Genomic DNA, 21,175 nt, shown 5'->3' with positions numbered 1-21,175 from the left:
GTGCACAATACGGCGATCTTCTCGTATGGTGGTCAGACGTCGTCGACCAGAATCAAGACGACGAGTATGTCTACCCCTACGTTCCCATGCACTCAAAATCCAGCCACTGTCTCTTACGAATGCCACACAACTCTCCTTATTGCACGTTTCCACAAGTAGGTCAAATGAAGACCCACAATGAGGCCGCTTTCAAACACTGTCAGGTGCTAGTAAACCGATCTTACACGAGTACGCCTAATTTACGTGTAGTTCAGAGTTATCATTCAATATGTGAGTGTTTACATCCTTTATATACTACAAGATAATTTGTAACGAAACTAAACATGAACAACACTACTGCACTGTGGTAGTCATTATATCTGCTGCGCGGTATTGGCGGAGCGGTCAAAAGGCGCTGCAGTCATGGACTGTGCGGCTGGTCCCGGCGGAGGTTCGAGTCCTCCCTCGGGCATGAGTGTGTGTGTTTGTCCTTAGGATAATTTAGGTTGAGTAGTGTGTAAGCTTAGGGACTGATGACCTAAGCAGTTGAGTCCCATAAGATTTCACACACATCTGAACAGTGGTTATATCTCTCCCAGAGAATTGCATCTCCCATCAAGCAGACTGTTTGTACGTGTACAAAACTATAAGGGGCGATCAACAAGTTTCCGTTCGACCGCTATACAGTCCAGAAACGGTATGTCAGTCAGACAAAATCACCGTGATCATTGAGGCAATCAAATGGTTCAAGTAGCTCTGAGCACTATGGGACTTAACATCTGAGGTCATCAGTCCCCTAGAGTTAGAACTACTTAAACCTAACTAACCTATGGACATCACACACATCCATGCCCGAGGCAGGATTCGAACCTGCGACCGTAGCAGCTGCGCGGTTCCGGACTGAGCACCTAGAACCGCTCGACCACCGCGACCGGCTCATTGAGGCAATCATCCCATTGACGCACCAGACTGAAGATACCCGTTTGGTGAAAAACGGTGTCTTGCCAAGTGAACCAGTCCGTAACTGCTTGCTGTGCATACTTACCTGAATGGATTCGTCGAGGCTCAAGGCTTATTTTAAGGGACCGATGGGGTGATAATCACATTGAAAGAGACCAGGACTGCAATGCGGGTGCTCGAATGTCTCCCATCTGAGTTGGAGTGACGTCTGCGTTACGACATTTGTGTTATGGGAAAGTCCGTTATAATGAAGCAGCAGCAGCCCTTACCTCACCAGTATACAACGGTGGTTTTCCACAGACGTGCTGCCCCATACACATTTCATCCTCGGATGGATATCTACCGGTGTTTGTCCTACGGCAGCTACGAAAAGAATAACAGTACGTTGGCCCTGTTTGGTAATAACGTCGCCGTAGTTCACGTTTCCGCATTTACTGCACGGACGCCGGAGAGACAGAATGCCGCACTAATTAATACCATGCCTACATGTCTTGTTTATATACGGCACCGGAGTCGCGCTACGTTGCATATAATCTACAGTAACTCCTTCAAACGGAAACTTTTTGCTCGACCCTTATATACTGAATGCGACCATGTCTTCTTGGTGCTTCACTTTTTTGTCTCAGGAAGTGTAGGGAGCTTTCGGAATGCATTTCTTAGTCTGCTGCGTGGCGTCGTCGTCGTGAAATTTTCTGATATTTAAATTTTGTGCACTACCGTGACTCGAACCCATACTCTTGCCTTTCTCTAGTAATACTTTAATCGATGGAACTCACACACGTGGTAGGGCCCGCTTCCATTGCCAACACCTCTCTCCACTTTCCACGTTCTTTCCAAGTTTTCCTGGACGCCTTGCCGAACTAATGGCGTAAAGATTATCGTCTGGAATAGTTCACCCATAACCTAATCTGCTTCCGTAACCGCTGTTCCAATGTGAAGCGGCAAGTTCAACGGCCAGGTTGCCTTATATTATGATTTATGATAACATAGCGGACAAATTTGGAGTTTACCCCAAAACACTGTCACACGTTCCGATTGTCAGAAACTTACCTTCCTCTCTGCTTTCGCCTTCTCTAATTCTTGTAGTAGAAATTTCTTCTATTGTCAGGATATAAAGTCATTTCCTTCGAATAAACCACCTTAGATGATAAACCTTAAGCGGGAGCTATCTTTCTCCCCCTTCTACATCCTTATCATGTCATCAAGTTACCTTCCATTAGGAATGTGGAATGCACTCAACGACTGTGATATGCGTTTCAAAATGATGGAGCACAGCGATCAGTCGTCCTTTTGTTTCAGGCTTCATTAAAGGAAATCTAGATTTCGGCTAGTAACTAGCCATTATCAGTGTACTATTTCAAGGACATAATACATGTCCTAATACATTAGGCCTCTGTTGTTCGGACCCCTGTCACAGTTGATTCAAGACTACACAGTACTCCTTCATTCAAGACCAATCAGTAGACCTGAATGAACCGTGACAGGAGTCCGAACAACATGGGCCCAACGTAATAGGACATATTTTAAAACTGTGAAATGCTGCAGTGATAATGGATAGTTACCAGCCGAAATCTAGATTTCCTTTAATAAAGCCTAAAAGGAAAGGACGACTGATTGTTGTGCTCCTTCATTTTGAAAGCCTTATTATGTCTCTTCTCTTTCACTTTATCCATCAAGTCGGCAGCTCGTTGTCTCGCGGTCGCGTTCTCGCTTCCCGAACACAGTGTCCCGGGTTCGACTCCATGCGGGGTCAGGGATTTTCACCTGCCTCGAGATGACTAGGTGTTTGTGTTGTCCTCGTCATTTCATCATCATCCATGATAGTGGCGAGGTTGGGCTGAGAAAAGGTTGAGAATTTGTACGGGCGCTCATAACCGCACAGTTTAGCGCCCCACAAACCAAACATCATCATCATCATCATTTATCCATCACTCTATTATCGCAGAACCTAAGAATCGATTAACTCGAGGGCTACTCGGAAAGTAAGGTCGATTTGTCGCAAAATGCAAACCACAGTGAAAATCCGATGACCTTTTCACAGATGTGTTCGATAGTATCTCCAGTATGTCCATCGATCGCGTCTCATCGCTGTTTTCAGTTCTGAGCGCACAGTGAGCACGTAAAGAAGTCTAGAACAATAGTGTCTCCCGCCAAGTATGAAGACCTGGTTATAAATTTCGCCTGATGTCATACATCCCACATAAAATAACCGTTATGCGTTTCCTTCTTTATGACAATTGTCGTCCACACTCTGCAGGGGCAATGGAGACGGTACCGCAGCGTTTTCCATGGCAAGTGTTGGATCACCCATAATACAGCCCGTAATTGGCTTCCACTGAGTTTCATCTCTGCTCACATGAACCGCTGGCTATGAAGACAACATTTCGGTACAGACAACAAACTGTAGACCAGCGTAGAGAATTGGTAGAAGGCACAGGCGGCTACCTTCTATGGTGAGGGTATTGAAAAGTTTGTAGAACGCTACGCAAATGTCTAAGCTGGAGCAACGAATGCCGGACATTTGCCACGCCGGACATTTGCCACACTTGCCCCTTCTCCAGGTAGCGATCCCTCAGGTAAGGGACGCCCTTCCCCGGACTACCTCTCTCCGCTTTCAAACCGCCGTCTCCACATCTTACTCGATACAACCAGGACGTAAGGGACCTTCTTCTTCGACATCTTGGCCAAATACAGAGCTTCTTTTCCGAAATCGAAATATTTATAACTTTTGGGAAACGAATGCAATACCGACGATTATGTCAGTATGTATTTAGATCTGCCAAGTATAAATATAGATTCGTCTGTCTGTACGGTAGCTTCCTTTCACGCTTACTGATTGCGATAGAAACAGTCCATCTGCATGGGAGCAACAAGAAAGGAACGATGTAACGAGAATGCATTTGTGCCTACTTTAATTACTACAACTGCATACCCAAAAGACAATAGGGAAAGAATAAATGGGTATGTGAATGTTTGAAAAGAAGAACAACATACTCCATATTAATTTACTCTCTAAAAACATTAGTTAATAAAGTGTAGCGGGGCAATGTTCAAAGCATAACTGAAAACACGTTCACTAAATAGAGATAAGAACATCTATGATTGAGGTGTCATCTAAAGTCGACTTACAATTTTAAAATATTAGAAAAAAGGAAATGAAGTAATACAGAATGCTACGCTTGTAACGTAGGTTGTTGTTCTACATTGTTTAGCTCTGGTATTTACAGGGTCACAGAGAAAGCATCTTAGGTTCTGGGGGGAAAAGCCGTAATTGTAATTACCTGCACTACAACAGAAACAAGAAAGACAACTTACGGAAAAATAATGTAAGCTCACAATCGACTTTGAAGCAGATAGTTCCTGTGACTTAGTATGGGCAGAGGTTATATTCGACAACCGGAATAAATTAATAACTGGCTCCTTTTACCGAACCCCTGTCTCATATGAAACAGTTGCTGAACAGTTCAAAGAAAACTTGAGCCTCATCACAAATAGGTACCCTACTAATACAATTATAGTTGGCAGTTTCTTCAATCTACCTTCCGCATGTTGACAAAAATATATTTTCATATACCCTATTGTAAATAGAAAACAACTTCCGTAATTGTTCTAAATGTTTTTTCTTAAATTATTTTTAACAATTAGTTGACGAGGCCATTCAAATTGTAAATGGTTACGAAAACACACTTGACCTCTTAGCCACAAATAATCCTTAGCATGACGACGGATATAGGGATTAGTAAAGACGCAGTCGTAGCGAGGCTCACTTCCGTACCAAAGAAATTCACCAAATCTAAACGCGAAATATATCTATTTATAAAAGCAGCTAAAAATTCGGGTGACATCTTTCTAAGAGATAGTCTCCAATACGTCCAAACTATGTAAATGAATACCATATGTGGCTTAAGTTCAAATAAATAGTATCAACAACACTCAAGGTATGTGGTACACAAAACACGACAGCAAGCTGTTGCAGGAGCACCGCAAAAGGCACGTATAATTTAGACGAACGCAAAATCTCCAAGATTGGTGAAGCTTTACTGAGGCTCGAAATTTGGTGCGGATTTCAATGCGAGATGAATTTAATAGTTTCCACAACGAAACTCGCTCTAGAAATGTGGCGGAAAATCCAAAGAGATACTGGTCCCATGTTAAGTAAACCAACGGAAAGGCTCAGTAAATACCTTTACTGTGCGACAGCGACGATAATGTTACTGATGACAGTGCCACTAAAGTGGAGTTGGCAAATGCATTTTTCGAAATTCCTTCTCCAAAGAAGGCGAAGTAAATATTCCAGAATTCGAAATGAGAACAGCTGCAAACATAATTTAGAAGTAGACATCCCTGGTGTTGCAAAGCAACTGAAATTACACTGTCAGAGACAGAGGAAACGATCAAATATCTTTTCAAAAGTCTCTAATGTATAAGAAAAGTAGGTCTAATACATTTGATTCTGGTGTTGTTTAGTAACAATTAATTTTCAGTAGTAAGCTCCTTGCTTTTACTGACCTGTTTAAACATAATCAACAATTTAGTAAGAAATTTTAATTTTTAAAGGACTATATCTAAATGTACTTAATCAGATTTACATCTGCTATAAATGTTTGTAGCTAAACTTAAATAAAAAATATTTGAGGTGCCAAAATTGTCAACCTTAGCATCAGATCAGTTTTGGGATGTCAATTTTAGGTGCAATTCAAAGGTTCAGTTCCCATTTTATTTTACAAAAGGGTATACTATCAGTTTAACAAACTATGATATTTTAGGTGATAGTTGCGATTCTGAAGCTTCCGAAAATTATTTTAGAACTCACAATTATTTAACAATATGGTCATAATATTGGAAGGTAGAAAAAAAAAGTTATCTTAACGTGACAACAATAAGGATACTTTTGTGAGGCTTGAAACACTTTTTAATTTTTACATTAAGGACTGATTCGCATCACACTGGGCACAGGCTTTGGATCGTCAAAATGATAAATGACCATTTACCATTCTTGCGTGTATAAAGTCTGCCTAAACACGCTGAACTTATGAACATTCTATTTACAATTACAACTTAATATTAGCTCCGATAATGCTGCTTCAATGTTTTGATAATTTTATCTCAGTAATCTGCGAGGACTCAGTGGTCTTCATAATTTTTAATACATTATTTTTAACGTATTTTAGTCCAGTTTCTGAATATTGGCAATGGCTTTCAAGCAAGGCCTAATGTTGCCTGTCTCTTCATAATTCTTCACGATTCTCTCTATCCTGTCGTCCAGCTTCACGTACTTCTTCCTCTTCTTACCTTCAAGATTCATTTTCAATTTCATGTGCATGCAGTTTGTGAGCACTCCACCAAATAGTTTATTCTAGGGTGAGGGTTTCCAATAATACTATTTATTTTGTTGTGCCACCCTTCAACAGCATTCGTCGTTCGGTGCCTTTTTCCGTAACAGTCCCACATTTCTATTGCGATATCCTCTTTCTCCAGCCAGTTATCCACAAAGTTGTCAAAAAATTGAGAGAACCTTCCGTTATCAGGAGCTTCTGCATGAATCTCAATCCATCCATTGCTTACGTGCACCGGTTTTACAACTGCCAGCGCTGCACACATGCTGACGTGAAGTCTTAAATCGTCGTTCTAGCGGTACTCCTCAGTTAGATCGAGAATTCGAATTCTTCTCCATAAACTCTTCTTCATATGGAAATAGAATCCATTTATTTCAGTTGTGGGAAAAACTTGACGAATGGCTGATATCGCAGCTGCCTCGAAGTCCACCTTTACTTGTTTAGGACACCGCTCAGAGACTGCCTTTTTTATCAAACGAAACAGACGAACATATGTGTCTTTCATCTTATTAGGGAGCAGTGCAAATACAGTAGGTTGAATGTTTGTTTCTTTAATCGGGCCTCCTAAGTCTATGTGTGTGGTGTAGATTTGTGCAAACTGCTTGCTGCATCCATAAAAAAATGGGAACATGATTTTAAACTTTCTTTTCCTTTGCTTCCACTAAAAATCATTATTCTCACCTCTAATATATCGTCTTCCAGAAGAAAACTACTGCCATCTCCCATTTTTAATAGATCTTCATGAAGATCAATATCGTAAGAGTTCTTAGGCTCTTGTTGGTTCCCCCGCTCTTGACGCCATCGACAACGAATGGTTCTCTTCATAGATTCTGAATTAGGCATCACTGTAACAAAGTCATAAACTTTATTATGTAGATTTCCCATTTCACCCGCGTATATCTCCGATAACTGTGTAGTTTCTTCTCGGGACCTTCTCTTCGCCCTTTCCACTTGCTTTCTCAATTTCAGAGCCGCATCGTCAGGTGGTCCACAGAGATGTTCTAATACGTTCAACACTTCTCCGTTCCTCGAAAGCAGCTTTCCCTTCCAATGATCCGCTTTTCGGCGTAAGCACATCCATGTAACAACACCATCTTTAGATTCCCTCTGTTTAAGATACGAGTAACCTTTGTAATGAGCAGGAGGCCTGCCCTTGTTCGTTCTAATAACTTCCATACTGATGGTCACGTTAGGAACTTCGAAAGCAAACTAATGGCTCTGAGCACTATGGGACTCAACTTCTGATGTCATCAGTCCCCTAGAACTTAGAACTACTTAAACCTAACTAACCTAAGGACATCACACGCAACCATGCCCGAGGCAGGATTCGAACCTAGCGGTCGCGCGGTTCCAGACTGAAGCGCCTAGAGCCGCTCGGCCACACTGGCCGGCCAAAAGCAAACTGCGCGGGGGGGTGAGGGGGGGGTGAGGAGGAGGAAGAGGAGGGGGGGGGGGAGACAAGGGATCCGACCCTTCGGAGCAGGTAAAATCAGGGCAAATGTCCGGCGTGGCAAATGTCCAGACACCGGAGCAACGTCTACGTAGAGAAGTTACACCTGGAAGGTGTACCTGTTGCAAATAAAATATTTTTGATTTTCACAGAGCTTTCCACTTCGCGACCGATCGGACCTTACTTTCCGAATAGCCCTTGTATTATATCTGGAGCTTCTACAGGGCATCCCAGTTGGAAAGACAGAAATGGTAATTTGTGCTAAATCTTTCGTGAAGTGATGTGTTACATTCTAAACGATTTTCGAAATAAAACTATAACCATGAATATTCACGTTTCTCCTACTGGTGCGCTGATACAGTCTTTACAACTTATCCTCCTTGCGACTTGACTGAGTATATATTTTAAGCCCTGTAATTCAGAGGTTCGAGTAAAATGGTAATAAGCCTTAGTACTCAAAGCAACTGCAACCAAAATAAAAGCAGTCTGTTCGAGTACGTACGCCCCTGCACATCTGTAAAGTGAGAATCTGCTGCTGGGTAGTATTCAATGCATCGTATCTCCATCGAGTACATTGTAACACGCTCAGATGCTCCCTAGCATGCTTCTCACAAGGTGCAAATAGAAGTTTCTGCTCAAGCCTGTCCCTGTCTCAGGCTATTCGTTGTGTAAAGAGCGTTCCTATGACAATGAACTACAAGTTTAACTGGTATAATCAGTTTAGTATAATGAGATACCGGATGCCGTTTCATATGGCGTTCTGCCGGCCGCGGTGGTCTCGCGGTTCTAGGCGCGCAGTCCGGAACCGTGCGACTGCTACGGTCGCAGGTTCGAATCCTGCCTCGGGCATGGATGTGTGTGATGTCCTTAGGTTAGTTAGGTTTAAGTAGTTCTAAGTTCTAGGGGACTAATGACCACAGCAGTTGAGTCCCATAGTGCTCAGAGCCATTTGAACCATTTGAACCATATGGCGTTCACTAGGCAGGTTCAATGTGTTCGAGCTTAATTGCCTTGAAAAACGAACTTAAGTCGGCTTAATAGCCTTGAAATTCCTCCACAGGTAATTAGAGGCATTAGAAATCCGTGCATGACATCGGCCAAAATCATTACTGACCCACTTGAATATTGGGCCACTGGGCTGCATGCCTGAGACACATCGGTATCCGACCCCCTCACAGTCTTCTACTAGTGAGAATATTCCTGTACTCATCGGTAAGGACATCCCAACGCCACTAATGCAGTTTCCATTCCAGGTGTTCCTTTGTTCATCTTCTTCGCTCGCCAAAAGCAAGAGAGGAAGGAGTTGTTACATTTACATGGAGCTTATAGGCCACATTGATCATGTGGATACGATTTTTTACTGTTTCGGCCAACACAGGCCTACCAGTTTCTTCCAAAAGGCCAAAAGACAATGCGGTACTCTAGTGCATCCTCCTCGGTGTACCTAAGAGCCGTAATTTAAAGGTACAGCGGCTGGACTAAAATAGTGAAACATCGCGAGAAATGCCACTTGAAGATAAATGCAGATACTAGGCAAGTCTGCAGGTTGCACTGTTGTATTTGACAACGAACGGCGTCTGCGCAATGTCCTCGGTACGTCGCAAATGTCAGTCGTGGACAGAACATTTACGTGCAGATGTGAATGCATTATGTCCAAGCAAAGTGAATTATAACATTGACATATTGTTGGTGCTCTTATGGTGGGTGCTTCCGTAACAAAGATAGCTGAAGTATTTGTTGTTTGAGATGGCTCCATATCGAAGATTTAGATCACATACAGGGAAAGCGTAAATTATTGTCTGCTAAGTCGCAACGCGAGCGGAAGTATGTGTTCATCGACGGTCACTGAAGACGACTGTGACGAAAAACACGAGGACAGCAGCGGCGAAAGTCACTGCGAAACTAAATATCGCAATCGCGAACACTGTCTGTACGAAAGAACATGAGGGTAGCTCCATACACAGAGAGCTGCAGGGCGAGTTCAAATACCAAAACCATTCATTAGTTGGTTGGTTGGCTGGTTGGTTTAAAAGAGGGGGGAGGGACCAAACTACTAGGTCATTGGTCCCTCGTTCCGATTAAAATAATTCCACAAGGGTGAGAGTAAAGTAATTGAGACATATATGACACAGCGGGAAGAAAAGAGAAAAGCACAAGACAGAAGGGCAACAAACACTAAAATGGGCAAAATCGGACAAAAAACACAGAGACACAAGAGACATGTTCAAGCGATCAAAACAAGAGAGCCATTTACCATGGCTGGCTGACCATGAGAATAAAGGGAGAAGCCAGCCACTCTGCAACACATTAAAATCTCTACCCTCAAATCTCTAGGGTGGAGAATACAGAGGGAGAAAGGAAATGCGCTAAAACTTAGATTAAATGATAAAACCCACCCTTACGAATAAAACATAAAACTAAAGCTACTGTTGAGGCATTGTCGTCCAACATCGAAGGTAGGGTGCTGGGAAAGTTAAAAGTCCGCCTCAGAGCGGCTAAAACTGGGCAGTTCAGCAAGAGGTGGACGACCGTCATTTGTCAGCCACAGCGACACCGAGGAGGGTCCTCGCGACGGAGGAGATAACCATGCGTTAGCCACGTATGACCAATGTGGAGCCGGTAGAGGACATCTGATTCCCTGAGAGAGGACCACATGGAAGACTTCCATACATTCGTAGTCTCCTTTTTGACACGCAGTTTGTTGTGCGTACTGTTATGCCACTCCGTCTACGAAAGCCGAAAAACCCTACGGCGTAAGAAAGAATGCATGTCAGTTTCGGAGATGCCCGTATCCAGAAGCGGTTTCCGCGTAGCCTGTTTGGCCAGCCTGTCGGCAAGTTCGTTGCCTGGGATTCCGACGTGTCCTGGGGTCCACACAAGTAATACTGAACGACGGGACCGTTCCATGGCATAGATGGACTCCTGAATGGATGCTACCTAAGGATGGCGAGGGCAGCACTGGTCGATAGTTTATAGGCTTCTCAAGGAGTCAGTACACAGGAGAAATAACTCGCCAGGGCTTAATCAGATGTGCTCAAGAGCATGAGATATGGCCACCAGCTCTGCAGTGAAAACACTGCAGCCATCTGGCTAAGAGTGCTGATCAGTACGTCCACCATGAACATACGCAAATCCTACGTGACCACCAGCCATCGAGCTGTCGGTGTAAATTACTTCATGGCCCCGCTACATGTCAAGAGTCGAAGGGAAGTGATAGCGGAAGGCCACAGGGCTTCCTTAGGCCCATGCGAAAGGTCCAGAAGAATCTGAGGCCTAGGTGTACACCATGGGGGCGTACGTGAATCGACGTCGAGGAGAGGAGTTAAGAGGAAGGACTCTATTCCAGACAGAAGGTACCGGACGCGAACCGCAATCTTAAGCCCTAACCTGGGCCGCCGATGCGGGAAATGAACGGTTTTGGTTGGGAAAAGGAGACGGTAATTCGGACGTGCAGGAGAAATACGAACGTGTGCAACGTAACTGGCGGGCAGCTGTGCACACCTAACCTTCAGTGGAGGGACTCCGGCCTCCACCAGGACGCTAGTCACCGGACTCGTTCTAAAACCTCCTGTCGCTAGGCGAACGCCACAGTGCTGCACTGGGTCGAGTAAACGCAACGATGAGGGCGCCGCCGAATCGTAAACCAGACTTCCATTCTCAAGGCGGGAATGAACAAGGGCTCTGTAGAGTGGAGCAGTAGTTGCACCGCAGTTGGTGTTGCTCAGGCAGTGTATGGCATTGAGGTGCTGCCAGCACTTCAGATTAAGCTGACGAAGGTGAGGTATCCAAGTCAATCTCGCGTCGGAAACCAGTCTTAAGAATCGACAAGTCTCCACTACAAAGAGTGGATCGTCATTAAGATAAAGTTCTGGTTCCGGATGAACGGTGCGACGCCGACAGAAATGGAGGACACACGACTTCGCAGCTGAAAACTGGAAGCCGTGGGCTAGAGCCCATGACTGCGCCTTGTGAATGGCTCCATGTAGGCGCCACTCAGGAACACCAGTACTGGGGGAGTAGTACGAAATGTTGAAGTCATCCGCATACAGAGAAGGTGAGACCGACGGCCCTACAGCTGCTGCTAGACCGTTAATAGCCACTAAAAATAGACACTCAGTATGGAGCCCTGCGGAACGCCATTCTCCTGAATACGGTGGGACACGGAAACTACAGATCGACAGCAAGTTTTGGATGAAAATCGGGAGCGGGTCCTGGAGACCACACTCATACAATGTGGCAAGGATATGATGTCGCCAAGTCGTGTCGTATGCTTTACATGAGTCAAAGAAGACAGCAACACGATGTTGGCGTCTCGAAAAGGTTGTTCAGATGGCAGACTCGAGGGACACAAGATTATCAGTGGTAGAGTGACCGTGGCGGAGGGCGCAATGACATGGAGCCAATAGGCCACGTGTCTCCAGGACCCAAACCAACCGCCGACACACCATACGTTCCAGCAGCTTGCAAATATAGTTGATAAGGCTGATGGGCCAGTAGCTATCCACATCAAGTCGGTTTTGACTGGGTCTGAGCAGCGGAATGATGGTGCTCTCCGGCCATTGCGCTGAAAGACGCCATCGTACCAGATCCGGTTGAAGATGGCGAGGAGATGTCGCTTTTAGTCACACGAGAGATGTTTATTCATCTGACTGTGGATCAGATCCGGCCCAGGAGCTGTGTCGGGGCAATGTGCAAGGGTGCTGAGGAGCTACAACTCTGTAAATGGGGCGTTAGAGGGTTCACTGTAGCGTGTATTGAACGAGAGGACTTTCCTTTCCATCCGCCCTTTGAGGGCGCGGAAGGTTGCGGCGGTATTTCTCCGACGCAGGGGTTCGAGCACAGTGCTCAGCAAAGTGCTCTGCAAAGTGCTCGGCAATCGCGTTTGCGTCGGTAGATAACACTCCATTGATGTTTGTTACAAGCGAGTAGTGCCTGTGTCTGGGCAGAGGATGCTGGTTTGATCAAGACAGACCCTGACCGCATTTTTGACAAACCCTCCACCTCCCCAAACTCGTCCTCTAAATGCTCCATACAAATCTGAGGTTTCATTGACAGGAAAGATTCCCCATTAACTCTCTACATACGAGGTACCGGAGTGAGTAAGCTTCACTGCCATCCTCCATCCTTATCCTGGTGTTCCTCCCATGGTGTGGCCAGGGGGGGGGGGGGGGGGGGACAAATTGGGGTCGTATTTCTTAACATTGAAGTTAGACCTTGACCACTTAGAGACTGCTGGTGTTTGACCACCAGCAACAGATGACGTACTACACCCCATGGCGTGTCACCCATCCTGATGTCACCCACTCCAACCAGGAGCCCTCCCCACAGACGCCACCCAGCCCCAGCAAAGGCCACCTGGCAGGATTGCCATTGCCAAGAGTCCCAATGCTCCAGGGTGACAGGCGTCTACTCCTTGGCATACGTGGGGAGTTAACGGTGCAGGCATCTGCAGAGCGATCCTTGTGTGGTCAGGGGGCTACAACCAAAAGGGTACATGGCGGCCCCACTACAACGAACTGACTACCATGCTGGATATCAGGCGCAAATGAGCTAAGAAGCCCACTTTCGTCGACAGCGCAGAGAGCGATACTGCACAGAGGATGGAGGAAACCGCAACCAGGAGGGTGACCTCGCCCAACAGCTGGAGAATGAGCGGATGTGCAGATCCACATCCACGAAGGAAGCGAGGGGTCTCAGCGCATGATGGACACTATGCACTAAGTAAGGGGCCCTTCCCCAATTCGCTCGCTCTTCGGGAAAATTTAGAAGAATGGAGGTCAAACCCTACAGAGGACCTTCACACGAAGGCCGAAGGTGTGAGATTCCTTTTAGTCGCCTCTTACGGCAGGCAGGAATACCTTGGGCCTGTTCTAACACCTGGACCCGCACGGGGTACCATTCATTAGACAGGAAAACTGTGTCGAAGCCATAAAACCTGGACTATGGAACAATCGAAGAACGTCATTATTTCGGATGGGCCTTGTTATAACTGTTTCCTACTTGTGACCGAATTTACGTCCCAAAAGAGAAATACGACGGCGGTTTGGTGATGTCGCAATATTTCATGGGCCTATGGTTACTCTTCAGAGTCATATTTCTGCGAAAGATTATGTGTATATTTTCACTGATGAGGTCCAACCTATGCTACATTGTACGTTCTCCATTGGTGGTGCTGTGTTCCATGCCGACAGTGCCCCTGTTCACAGAGCTCGCATCGCACAGGACTGGCTTTTTGAGCTCGAGGATGGATTGTCACGTCTCCCCTGCCCACCAGAGTCACCAGATCTCAATGTTACAGAGCGTCTGTGGTCTACTTCAGAAAGAAGGTTGCGTGATTCCTGTCCACCTCTATCATAGTTACCTGGAAGTGCCATTATTTTGCAGGAAGAAAGTATAAGATTTCCTTGACAACCATACCGATCCTGTATTTATCCATTACGAGACGAGAAGTAGGTGTTTTCAATGCAAAAGATTTTCCTGCATATTATTAGTCATTGTAATGTGTTGTCTTTTGTTCATCTACCGTATCTGCTAACAGGTAACCTTTACCACGGGCGACCAATGCAGAAGAAGGCCTCAATGCTTTTCTCACTATTGACTATTCGAATGTCGTCGCTGAGATGTATGCCGATTCGGTGTGAGAGTGGGGAGGGGGAAAGGGGGGGGGGAAGGGCTAGGAGAACGTATACCTTACCTTTCTGGCAACCGTAACTGCCATATAATGATAACAAGCACACGGTTTAAACTTAACATGAACGTTCGACGCGTGTTGACAGACTAAGCAGTGTAAGCAACCAGTACTGCCCATTCGCGAGTAGAGACACAGCACGCTCTGCTGAACTAAGAATGAATAATTTGATTAACCGCCATTACACAGATGGCTGTGCGTTACGATTTCCCAGGGTCCAATGAGTACCCTGAAAGAGGTTTTCAATCAAAAAAATCACTAACTATACAGGAATTAGAGTGGGGCATAACTGTTTTGGAGCAGTTTACTTGCTGCGTTATGAGTTGCTTCCATATTCTAAAACACATGTGGTGATATCTTAAGCGTGCATTCAGTTATCAGTTCATCTACAGTAGTAGCACCATGCAGATTTGTGGCCACCAGAACATGCAAATTTGTGGCCACCAGGACATCTGGAAGTAATGATGCTAATACTTCTTTATAGGGTTGGATAGAGACAAAAGCTTAACGGATAGGTGTGAGTAAGTCCGATGTCTTGCTGGCTCGTATCTTCGACACTGCTGCCCTCCTGAACGAATGCGGAGAAACACTAGGTAAAGGCGAACATGTTCTCCTGAGAGTTCAAACTATCTCAAAAGATGATAGTAGACTTTTTAACATTTAATGTGACTTGTAGAAAACTTATTGTGGATAGTAAATTCATGTGACAAATACAGGGCCACAGTTACTGAACTATATGAAGAAAAACGTAAATTAGTTACAAACTAAGGCGTGCACTCACTTGATTCAACATGTAAATGTCACTACAGATATTCGGATTTAGGTTATGACATGTTCCATATGCCTGCCATTATTGGCGATGACGTAGGGCAAATGACCTGCTGAAGTTTCAGAATATCAGTGGTGTCAATGATCTCCTGAATGGCTGTTTTCAGCTCAGCAATGGTTTTAGGGTTATTGCTGTGCACCTTATCTTTAATATAGCCCCACAAAAAGGAGTCGTATATGTTCAGATCCGGAGAAAACGGCGGCCAATCGAGGCCCATGCCAGTGGCCTGTGGGCACCCCGGAGTCAGAATGCGGTCCCCAAGGTGCTCCTCCAGGACATCAAACACTGTCCCGCTTCGGTGTGGTCGAGCTCTGTCTTGCATGAACCACATCTTGAGGACATCAAGGTCACTTTGGTTGATAGGGATGAAATCATCTTCCAATACCTTCACGTACCATTCGGTGGTCACCGTCCCATCAAGGAATATCGCTCCGAATATTCCGTGACTGGACGCTGCGAACCACACATTTACCCGTTGAGGGTGAAGAGACTTGTCGATTGCGAGATGCGGATTATCAGTCCTCCAAATGCGCCAATCTTGCTTATTGACGAACACAACCAAATGAAAGTGGGCTTCGCCGCTAAATCAAACCATACTAATTCCCATCATGCCCCGCGCCCAACCGCGCAGTTTGAACGTCCTAATGCAAACCGTTCAGAAGTTAGGACGATTTTATTCCATATATACTTCAATGCCACTCTGTAAATTGCCATTTTGTAAAGATATTAAACAAAATCTAAATTTCTTTCTTAAGTCGCTTGATAAGGAGTTTAAATATGAAAGTTAATGCTTCACATACCCATTTCCTTTCATCTGCCAAAATACTGACCGTTTCTTTCTGGGCATCCTATATAACGACCTCAGCATACGATGAAAGTACGTGTAAACAACCGAAATGTTATCAGTATTAATACATATTACTACGAAATAGGAGAGAAGCTTGTACATGATAATACACAATAATAATTGAGGAGAAATTACACCTCATATAAGACAGTGCCTTGTACGAGGCAGAATTCGAGGCAGAATCTTTGGAAGTACACCATCAAAAAAAAAATTATTATTTCACCAAATCACTTAGCTATGCACAGAACAATGCAATTAATATCAAAAAATCTTATATTGGAAGCATCTGATATTCCTTATGTATTACAGATATTTGTTCTGATGTCAGTGGAAATTTGGTGATGTGTATAACTGTGCATGCGTGTGACAGCTGGTACCTCAAAGTTCTCCCTGGGATATGGTTAGCAACCCAGTACTCTTTCCTGTGAATCCGGAAAAAGATTTATTGTAAGAGCTCTGTACTTACAAGAATGTTCGGAAATTGTACCATCTTTGAATCCAGGCCAGTTCTAGGCGTAGAAAGTATCCAGTGTGTACGCTTCGAGTTGCCCGAGGCAGTCAGTAGGCTGGAAGCGTATAATGCCTCAGCTACAGATAATCTAAACGAAGTCTGAACTGAGATAAAATGTGACAGTTTCCATCCCGTACAGTGTAGCATAATATGTAGAAGGCGGTAAGTTACAATAACAAGTTCTTCACCCATCATGGACACCTAAGACATATACAAACGGAATACGTTGTCTTTTACTGTGCATTCCGCCACATTGACATAAGGAGTTGAAATTTCACACGTGCATTTCTTGAAAAGAAAACTTTACAGCAGTAACCCATTTAAACCATGAAATTTCTTTAACTGTTTGGTTTTGCATTCAACTTGAAGATTTTACAGTTATTTTTGCAGTCACATTGTATTCTTTCCTATACTGTAATGAAAAAAGGGGAAGGACACTTCCAGAAAGTTTGCGTACTATTTTCAGAACCGCTTTATTTATGAATCTCTTCTAAAGGATATGCACAAGAGTATAGTATACTGGAAACCACGTATTTTGAGAACACAGTCTTTTATTTGCCACCCAATGAAAAAAATGGTTACTGTATGTAAAAGCTACAAATTTCTTTTCTCTATTTTGGTTTTAATATAGTATAGAAACTTACTCCAAGTCACGAGAAGCGTTTTGATGTTCTGCCCCTTTCCCGAAAGCAGCAAATAAAAATGCATTATAAAAGAATCACATGTCTGTTATCTCTATAACAATTCTGTTATAGCTGAAAACGGTACATTATAGTTCCCCCATTAGATTAGGTAAATACTCAACAAATGTAGGATGAACATGTGGTGTTATGACGAATGAAATCTACATCAGTATCTACCGCTGCCTTAAACAATGAATAAAATCTAAAATAATACGTTTCAGCGGTACATCTGCCACAGGGAGAGACTATATTAGGATTTTCGGTGTACGACTTGCTGGCTCTGTCGTATGTCGGAATTAATTTTACCCGCGTAATCGCATTATGGCAGAGACTTGTGCACGTGCGTGGTTTCCCCGCATCAGCCTGACTCGGCAGTGCAACTGCCTTGCCACTAAAACCCCTTCCCCTTTATGAGTACGCATATTATATAACTCGCTGGTCTTAATACGAAAACACAAGACACGTTTCATTTGTGACGTGCAAGTGAGGTGTAAATCCGCACATTTCCGGTACCGAAATATAGAACACGTTTTGTTCTGTGTAATCAGATCGAAGATATTTCGGAGCATTAGAAGCTAGCAAATTATTTCACTATACCATGTCTGTCAATTTTTAATTGTAGCACTCGTAGAAGAGAGAGAATACTACAAACTGTCGAACGCTTTGTGCAGCGCCTCTGATACATCTTGATCAATTTTGGAAATCAGTGGTAAATTCTATGGGACCAAGCTGCTGAGGTCATAGGTCCCTAGACTTAAGACACACTACTTAATCTAACTTTATTTTAAGTTAGACCTTCTTCTTCGACATCTTGGCCAAATACAGAGCTTCTTTTCCGAAAACGAAATATTTATAACTTTTGGGAAACGAATGCAATACCGACGATTATGTCAGTATGTATTTAGATCTGCCAAGTATAAATATAGATTCACCTGTCTGTACGGTAGCTTCCTTTCACGCTTACTGATTGCGATAGAAACAGTCCATCTGCATGGGAGCAACAAGAAAGGAACGATGTAACGAGAATGCATTTGTGCCTACTTTAATTACTACAACTGCATACCCAAAAGACAATAGGGAAAGAATAAATGGGTATGTGAATGTTTGAAAAGAAGAACAACATACTCCATATTAATTTACTCTCTAAAAACATTAGTTAATAAAGTGTAGCGGGGCAATGTTCAAAGCATAACTGAAAACACGTTCACTAAATAGAGATAAGAACATCTATGATTGAGGTGTCATCTAAAGTCGACTTACAATTTTAAAATATTAGAAAAAAGGAAATGAAGTAATACAGAATGCTACGCTTGTAACGTAGGTTGTTGTTCTACATTGTTTAGCTCTGGTATTTACAGGGTCACAGAGAAAGCATCTTAGGTTCTGGAGGGAAAAGGCGTAATTGTAATTACCTGCACTACAACAGAAACAAGAAAGACAACTTACGGAAAAATAATGTAAGCTCACAATCGACTTTGAAGCAGATAGTTCCTGTGACTTAGTATGGGCAGAGGTTATATTCGACAACCGGAATAAATTAATAACTGGCTCCTTTTACCGAACCCCTGTCTCAGATGAAACAGTTGCTGAACAGTTCAAAGAAAACTTGAGTCTCATCACAAATAGGTACCCTACTAATACAATTATAGTTGGCAGTTTCTTCAATCTACCTTCCGCATGTTGACAAAAATATATTTTCATATACCCTATAGTAAATAGAAAACAACTTCCGTAATTGTTCTAAATGTTTTTTCTTAAATTATTTTTAACAATTAGTTGACGAGGCCATTCAAATTGTAAATGGTTACGAAAACACACTTGACCTCTTAGCCACAAATAATCCTTAGCATCACGACGGATATAGGGATTAGTAAAGACGCAGTCGTAGCGAGGCTCACTTCCGTACCAAAGAAATTCACCAAATCTAAACGCGAAATATATCTATTTATAAAAGCAGCTAAAAATTCTGGTGACATCTTTCTAAGAGATAGTCTCCAATACGTCCAAACTACACTCCTGGAAATTGAAATAAGAACACCGTGAATTCATTGTCCCAGGAAGGGGAAACTTTATTGACACATTCCTGGGGTCAGATACATCACATGATCACACTGACAGACCCACAGGCACATAGACACAGGCAACAGAGCATGCACAATGTCGGCACTGGTACAGTGTATATCCACCTTTCGCAGCAATGCAGGCTGCTATTCCCCTATGGAGACGATCGTAGAGATGCTGGATGTAGTCCTGTGGAACGGCTTGCCATGCCATTTCCACCTGGCGCCTCAGTTGGACCAGCGTTCGTGCTGGACGTGCAGACCGCGTGAGACGACGCTTCATCCAGTCCCAAACATGCTCAATGGGGGACAGATCCGGAGATCTTGCTGGCCAGGGTAGTTGACTTAAACCTTCTAGAGCACGTTGGGTGGCACGGGATACATGCGGACGTGCATTGTCCTGTTGGAACAGCAAGTTCCCTTGCCGGTCTAGGAATGGTAGAACGATGGGTTCGATGACGGTTTGGATGTACCGTGCACTATTCAGTGTCCCCTCGACGATCACCAGTGGTGTACGGCCAGTGTAGGAGATCGCTCCCCACACCATGATGCCGGGTGTTGGCCCTGTGTGCCTCGGTCGTATGCAGTCCTGATTGTGGCGCTCACCTGCACGGCGCCAAACACGCATACGACCATCATTGGCACCAAGGCAGAAGCGACTCTCATCGCTGAAGACGACACGTCTCCATTCGTCCCTCCATTCACGCCTGTCGCGACACCACTGGAGGCGGGCTGCACGATGTTGGGGCGTGAGCGGAAGACGGCCTAACGATGTGCGGGACCGTAGCCCAGCTTCATGGAGACGGTTGCGAATGGTCCTCGCCGATACCCCAGGAGCAACAGTGTCCCTAATTTGCTGGGAAGTGGCGGTGCGGTCCCCTACGGCACTGCGTAGGATCCTACGGTCTTGGCGTGCATCCGTGCGTCGCTGCGGTCCGGTCCCAGGTCGACGGGCACGTGCACCTTCCGCCGACCACTGGCGACAACATCGATGTACTGTGGAGACCTCACGCCCCACGTGTTGAGCAATTCAGCGGTACGTCCACCCGGCCTCCCGCATGCCCACTATACGCCCTCGCTCAAAGTCCGTCAACTGCACATACGGTTCACGTCCACGCTGTCGCGGCATGCTACCAGAGTTAAAGACTGCGATGGAGCTCCGTATGCCACGGCAAACTGGCTGACACTGACGGCGGCGGTGCACAAATGCTGCGCAGCTAGCGCCATTCGACGGCCAACACCGCGGTTCCTGGTGTGTCCGCTGTGCCGTGCGTGTGATCATCGCTTGTACAGCCCTCTCGCAGTGTCCGGAGCAAGTATGGTGGGTCTGACAGACCGGTGTCAATGTGTTCTTTTTTCCATTTCCAGGAGTGTATGTAAATGAATACCATATGTGGCTTAAGTTCAAAGAAATAGTATCAACAACACTCAAGGTATTTGGTACACAAAACACGACAGCAAGCTGTTGCAGGAGCACCGCAAAATCTCCAAGATTGGTGAAGCTTTACTGAGGCTCGAAATTTGGTGCGGATTTCAATGCGAGATGCATTTAATAGTTTCCACAACGAAACTCGCTCTAGAAATGTGGCGGAAAATCCAAAGAGATACTGGTCCCATGTTAAGTAAACCAACGGAAAGGCTCAGTAAATACCTTTACTGCGCGACAGCGACGGTAATGTTACTGATGACAGTGCCACTAAAGTGGAGTTGGCAAATGCATTTTTCGAAATTCCTTCTCCAAAGAAGGCGAAGTAAATATTCCAGAATTCGAAATGAGAACAGCTGCAAACATAATTTAGAAGTAGACATCCCTGGTGTTGCAAAGAAACTGA

The sequence above is a fragment of the Schistocerca nitens genome, chromosome 3 (genome assembly GCF_023898315.1).
Source record: "Schistocerca nitens isolate TAMUIC-IGC-003100 chromosome 3, iqSchNite1.1, whole genome shotgun sequence".
NCBI classification, from domain to species: Eukaryota; Metazoa; Arthropoda; class Insecta; order Orthoptera; family Acrididae; genus Schistocerca; species Schistocerca nitens.
The sequence above is the reverse complement of the archived record's forward strand: the minus strand, read 5'-3'. Positions refer to the sequence as shown.